This window comes from Nannospalax galili, unplaced genomic scaffold (genome assembly GCF_000622305.1).
Source record: "Nannospalax galili isolate Female #2095 unplaced genomic scaffold, S.galili_v1.0 scaffold870, whole genome shotgun sequence".
Taxonomy (NCBI): domain Eukaryota; kingdom Metazoa; phylum Chordata; class Mammalia; order Rodentia; family Spalacidae; genus Nannospalax; species Nannospalax galili.
Window position 1 is genome coordinate 1,449,264 of NW_008329130.1, and position 6,310 is coordinate 1,455,573.

General features: G+C 49.5%; 1 protein-coding gene across 7 annotated transcripts in view; it reads right to left on the bottom strand.

The window, feature by feature from the left end:
- The window catches only part of Kif1b (kinesin family member 1B), a 163,197-nt gene extending 158,012 nt beyond the window's left edge, over positions 1–5,185 (bottom strand). For 4 of the 7 annotated variants that reach the window (XM_008831788.3, XM_008831797.3, XM_029562850.1 and 1 more), the window contains exon 1: positions 4,872–5,185. The gene's annotated coding sequence lies outside the window, so the exon portion shown is untranslated. The remainder of the gene's footprint in view (positions 1–4,871) is intronic. The other 3 variants (XM_029562852.1, XM_008831806.3, XM_029562857.1) reach the window with 1 other exon arrangement.
- Between the last annotated feature and the right edge of the window lie 1,125 nt (positions 5,186–6,310).

Genomic DNA, 6,310 nt, shown 5'->3' on the forward strand with positions numbered 1-6,310 from the left:
TTTCTCCCTTATCATTTTACTCTTTTAATAGAAAAGACTTGCACTTTTCTATGCTTTGTTCAACACATTGCATAAGTATTATAGGGAATCTCTGTCATGGAGAAACTCACATTCTAGCAAGGGAAGGAACCTTAAAACTAGTAAGCTAGGGACTAGAAACATGGCTCAGCAGTTAAGGACACTAGTTGTTCTTGCAGAAGACTTGGGTTCGAATCCCAGCACCCACATGGCAGCTAACAACTGTCTGTAACTCCAGTTCCAGGGGCTCCAACAGCCTCTTCTGACCTCCGCCAGCACTGCACAACACAGGTGCACTTACATAGATGCAGGCAATACACACATACACATAAAATAAATAATTTTTTTTTTAAAGTAGTAAGCTATAGTGAATGTAATAAGCACTGTGAGGAAAGGGCAGCAGAGTCAAGTCAGGAGGAGAAGATGGTGGGAGAGGTGCTACGTGGGTACACAGATAAGGTCGGAGAGGCCTTTTGAGGTAGTGGAGTTAAGCAAAACCCTCAAAAGAGGGAGCTGGAGTGATGGCTCAGTGGTTAAGAACACTTGCTGCTCTTCCCCAGCACCCACATCGGGCAGCTCACAACCCCTGTAGCTCAAGGGGATCTAAGGTCCTCTTCTAGTCTCTGCAGGCATGCACACATGGCGCGCACGCGCACACACACACACACACACACACACACACACACACACAAATAATAATTTTTTTAAACCCCTGAAAAGGTGAGAGAGCCAAACAGATTTCAGAGGAAGAGAAATCTGGGGAAAAGCAGAGGAAGAGCATGAGCCCTAAGGTAGAACTGCGGCAGGCATATCAGAGGAACAGTGGAAAAAGTCAGTGAAGGGCAAGAAGTAGGAGCAACCAAAGCAGCTAGTCCCCAAAGATTAGGAGGCAGCGAGAGAGAACAGGCCAACGGATTAGCTGAAGTCATGAAGAGTAACCTTTCTCAGATTGGAAGAAAGTCGAGAAGGAGGGTAGGGTAGAGAAGTTTGTAAGAAGAGGAAGGAGAAACTCAAGGAGTTCATGCCTTTTTTCCCATAAGGTAGTAGAGCAGATGTTTTCTGCCAAGCACAGACAGTGGGAGGCTTGGCCATGTGGACATCCTGAGAGGGACCGAGCATAACTACTTCAGCAGACATCTGAGACAAACTAGGGAGAAACTCCTGACTCCATACTGATGGTAGCACTAAACCCCAGTCTATGCAAGATTTCTCCATGAAACAATAGTGAGAACCAAAGGTATGGACAGTAGGAATGACTCAAGTCAGCATCTGCATAGTGGGTACTACAGGATAAAAACTGTCAATGTTAATATGATAGAAAAGAGCTGGAGCAACACACCCCAGAGGTCACAGTGCAATGAAAAGGAAGAGATGGAGAGCCTAGGAGACCTGCACTGGGGAGAACACAAGCAGAGACTGGAAGTAAGAGTTATAATTATCAGAGTTTAAGATCAGAAGGCAAATTTGAGAGCTGAAGGTGATGACATGTTAGAAGGTGTAGCACAACACTGACTTACTAGAAGAAAGCCAAGCCAATGCCTTCCTGAGCAGAAGTGAAGGAATTTTAAGGAAAGGGGAGTTCTAAGAGTCAGCACAATGGTTGCTAACTAGTTCAAGTGACCTTAAGGAAGCCATTCAGTCTCTGTCTCAGTGTCTTCATCTGAAAAATAGGGATAATAATGTCTATTTGACATGGTTGTCTATGGATTTAATTAATAAATGTAAAGTACGTAGAAAGAGCCTGACATATAGAAAGCACTCAATGAGAGTACAATACTTTATTATTACTGCTGCTGATGCTGCTATTGTTTGTTTACAGAGTTATTGACATCTGCCAAAATGACACAAGAAAGTCTGGATAAGGCTGGAGCCTGAGCTCAGTAGTAGAGCACCTGCCTAGCATGTGCAAGGCCCAGAGTTCAATCCCCAGCACTGAAAAAAATAACAAGAAAACAAAATTTGGATGGAAAAGATAAGCCAAACGCTGCCCAAGATGCCAGAGGAGGCAATGACAGATTATAAGCTTTGGTGCAGGCAACATGAGAGTCTATTTTTAAAATGTGATATTAAATAAAAATATTTTATATCCATCAGATATTTAGTCTTTTAACTTGAATCATGTATGCAACCACAAAGCAATCATAAAAATATTACTGCACAATAGATAACAAATATTATATAGCATTAGAAAGCAGAAAAAGGCACTAGCTGAAAATCACAGGAAGTTCCACAACACAAACAGCCATACATAAATGGTGTAGTAAAGTAAAAAGAGTTGGAATGCTAATACAAATGGTGAAGCTTAAGTTCCTTTAAGGAACTAAGTCTCTATACAGGCTCTCAATCATCTGGTAATGACTACTGAAAGAGAACAAATCAATCACCGGGCTGTTAACCAGAAAACCCAACTCACTGAAGTCCCAGACACCTCTCATGCCTGTTTAATTCCTTCTACTCTGCACCAAATAAAATAAATAGTCCTAGAAACACACATAGCCACTCTCTTTTATGGAGTTCAGGAATTTACTAGTGTTTGTTCAAACAAGGCTTCTTTCAAGCAGAACTACATGAATAGAAATGATACACCTTTACCTCCAGGGCCCTGTGAAATTATATCATGTCAGCTTACAGGACCAAAGGGATATGCTTACTCCTGGGAAAGACTTGTTGCAAGGAGCAGCCTGGGAAGGGGTTTACAAACAAGGCAGCAAGGGCCCATTGTTGTCCTTTACTTTGTACCCAGAACAAGACCAAAGCAGGAAAAATGGGCTGAAGAGCTTGGGCCTTGGAAACTTGGCAGACTTTTCTTGGGCAATAATTTATTCCCTGCACAACTTCAAAGTAGAAAAACAGAAAAAGGAAAACTGCACCAGTATCTGGTCCTGAAAAGATAGTCTGTCCTATGCCTGAGAAACTGTACTTAACTGGATTAAATTCTAGAAAAATATTCATCAGAGAATAGCTACACGGACTCAAAAATCTTTCCTCCATCTCAGATTCACAATCAGGTCTGATTTTATCAAATGCTTAAATTATATGACCACAATTCTTTAAATATTTATGTAAATGAAATTAAAAAGAATTTAGAAATACTTATTTGAGGCATAGACTCATAAAAGAGACATTCTATATTTCTCATTCTAAAGTCCTGCAAAAAAACACTAGTTTCTGTTGAAGCCATATTTGACTTAACTGGGTTTAAAGAAATTGCATAATGATATAAAAAAATTACCAAAAAAGTGCAGACTTTTCTCAGAAAGGCATATTGGGATTTGTTTTTGGTAGCTTATGTTAAGAAGCTAGAATGTATGCATTAAAAATGGAGTTTAGAGGCTGGGAATGTACCTCTAAACTAGGCAGACTGCCTAGTCTGTCCAAGTTCTGGGTCAGATCTCCAGTCCCCACCTGCAACGAAAACTCAAAGCAAATAAAGATAAGTGAAGTTTAAATGAAAGCAAAGGGCACAAAGGAGGCAGAGGACATGTCACCTCTCCGGATCTTCCAGTTTAGGATGTAGGAAAACACACTAGAGGCTCACACCCAACCCGGTTATTGATCATGTCTAGATCTACTTTAAAAACATCATCTGTGCATGCTTCATGGTCCAGCCTCAGAACATTAACAATTTTCGCCTACTTCACAATCAATCCCGACACAACTAGAAAACACTTAGGTGAGGATGCCAGCTAGAATTCTGTAATGACTAAGCCAAGAGAACAAAAACGCCAGCGGGCCTTCAAATAAAACCCCCACCGTGGTGTGACTTTTTTACCATTATTCAAATCCAATCACCACTTCCATGACACACAAAGCGGGCGTGCCAGTGTTGGCAGAACAGCTGCCTGGAGCAGTGAGAGACGACAAGCGAGCGAGGGATCTGCTGACAGTCTAATTCCGGCCACCTCCAGATTCCACCAGGATGACAGCCATGTCCCCAGACGCTGCAAGTCCTCCCAGCTATGCCATGCCAGCAGCCCGGGGTCCCTAACCTGCACGCTGAGCTACCCTGCCAATCCCCGCACTGGATGCGGTGTGCAAAGTGGCCAGAGTCTGGGAAAGGCAGCAACAGGCCTTCGAGGCCGGTGCCAGATCCAGGAACACACCACGACACCCCAACAACAGGCATGGAGAGTTCTCGAAGGCAGTCTACCCCGAAGGCTCATTTAGCAACTCAGCAAAGGGGGGGGGGCGGGAGGGGCGAAGTGATTTTGGAGCGCAATTGCTTCCTGGGTGGGAATGCTCCGCGCGGCGTGAACAATGACTCGCCGGCTCCGGGCGGCGTCCCAACCCCCACGACTTGGCTCGTCACCCCGAAGGCTGCCAGGGCCGTCCCTCGGTGCCTTCCAGCACCCGCACCCGGCTCCGCCAGGATTTGTCAGCTCATCCTCCCAATATGGCTGCCGGAGTCATCCCGGTCGGCCGAACGTCGAGCCCACAGCAGCCTCAAGCCCGGCTGGCCGGCAGCCCGGCAGACCCCTCCCTTTCCAGCGCGCCCTCCCCGCCCGCTCGGACCTTCCCAGGGCACCTGGGCAGGGCCGCATTCCGGGTTGGAACCCTCGTGCCCAGCACAATGGGGCGGGGACGGAGCGGGGAGATGGGAACGCTCGGCTTCCCGCGGGGCAGAGCCGCCGTCCTCGCTGGCCGGAGCAGGGCCTGGCATGTCAGGCAACCGGAGGGTTAGAGCCGGGAACCGCGGGGCGTCGGGGGCCAGGCCGCTCGCCTGGGGCCCGGGGCTGTCGGCCCGTCAGAGCGACCCGGCCCGGCGTCTCTCCCCGCGACCCCCGGAGCGGTCCCACGGCGGGCGCGGCCGCCACCGCCCACCTCCCCGCAGCCACCTCCCCGCAGCTTCTCACCTCAGCCGCGATGCGGATCGCCGGGCGGGAGGGCCGGGTCAGCAGACACCGCGACGCGCGGGGGCGCGGGCGCGGGAGGCCGGACACCGACGCACCTCAGCGGGAGCAGCGGCTGCCGCGAGCCGCAGGGCGCCGCTCAGCTGCCCCATCACGCAGCCGCCCAGCTCGGCATCGAGGGGTAGCGGGAGGCCGGGGCACGGCGACGGAGGAGGAGAGAGAGAGAAAGAGAGAGAGAAAGACAAGCTCGGACGCGAGCGGTCACCTCCCGGTACCGCTGCCGTCTGCTTCCACAGCGTCGCGGCTCTCGAAACTCCGCCCGAAGCCTCGGCGCCGGACACCGCCCGCAGCAAGAGCGCCGCGCGTCACCTGGGCCCGCCCAGCAACCGAGACTGACGCGGAGGTAGACCAATTGAGATGAAGATCTTGAAACAGCTGACCAATCGTAAGGCGAATCTGGCGAGGGGGCGGGGCGGCGGAGGCTGGTGGAGCTACAGAGTTGCTCGAGCGCCCCCTTGTGGCCCAGGAGCGGAGGCGGGTGCGGGCGTGCGGGGTGGGCTAGGCTGGCGCCGGGAGTTCTCTCCCCCCATGACCGCCCAAAGGGTGGCACCGCGCCTGTGTAGCCAGATGACCCGCTTCGCGAGGGGACAAAAGACTGGTTGATGGCGAGGCAGGACTGGACGGTCCGGATGCGAGTGGAGAGCTGGGATTCATGCAGAGTCATTGTCGGTCTGGAAAGCCTGTACTAGGTGAAGCCCCCACCACCACCACCACTGTGGGAACCGCGCCAGGGATGCGTGCATCCCGCCGCAAGCTTCCCGGGCTGTTCCCAGCGCACCGAGCACAGCACCTCCCACACGCCACCTTGGGAGAAAAGGAGGCATGAGTAATGGAAACGCATGACTTAGTAGGCATTCAGCTTTCTCCTTGGGAGACCGCGTGCGGGTGTGAGAAAAGAACAAAACGCTTTGTATCGCGCCGGGTGAATGGACCGCGCTGCCTGGAGAGATGCCCGCCAAGGGGTTTCTAGAATTCAGATTCAAGAACGCAACAGCCCCACGACTCAGCCCAGAAGGAAAAAACGAATCACAGTCGTTCATGAAGAACTCAGTTCAATACTGAGTGAAATAGATTGACAACCTGCCAATCACACTGCTGTGTGAGGTTGGAGAATCTTTGGGGATTTACTATCAGAAATTGAGAGTTAAATAAGTTTTTCTTTTTCCGCCCCTTATTTTAAGACAGTACTATTGGGTATAGAAAGCCTACATGCTAAAACAAGAAAATTAATTTTCTGCAGTAAGGATTCTGGGGAAAAAAAACCACGAAAATCCTCAGATTCTCCCGTTAACATTCACCAAAGGTTTCTTGGGTTTTGTTTTTGTTTTGGGTTTTTTTTTTTTTTTTCAGATTTTTTGGGGGGAGTGGTGTTTAACTTTTGA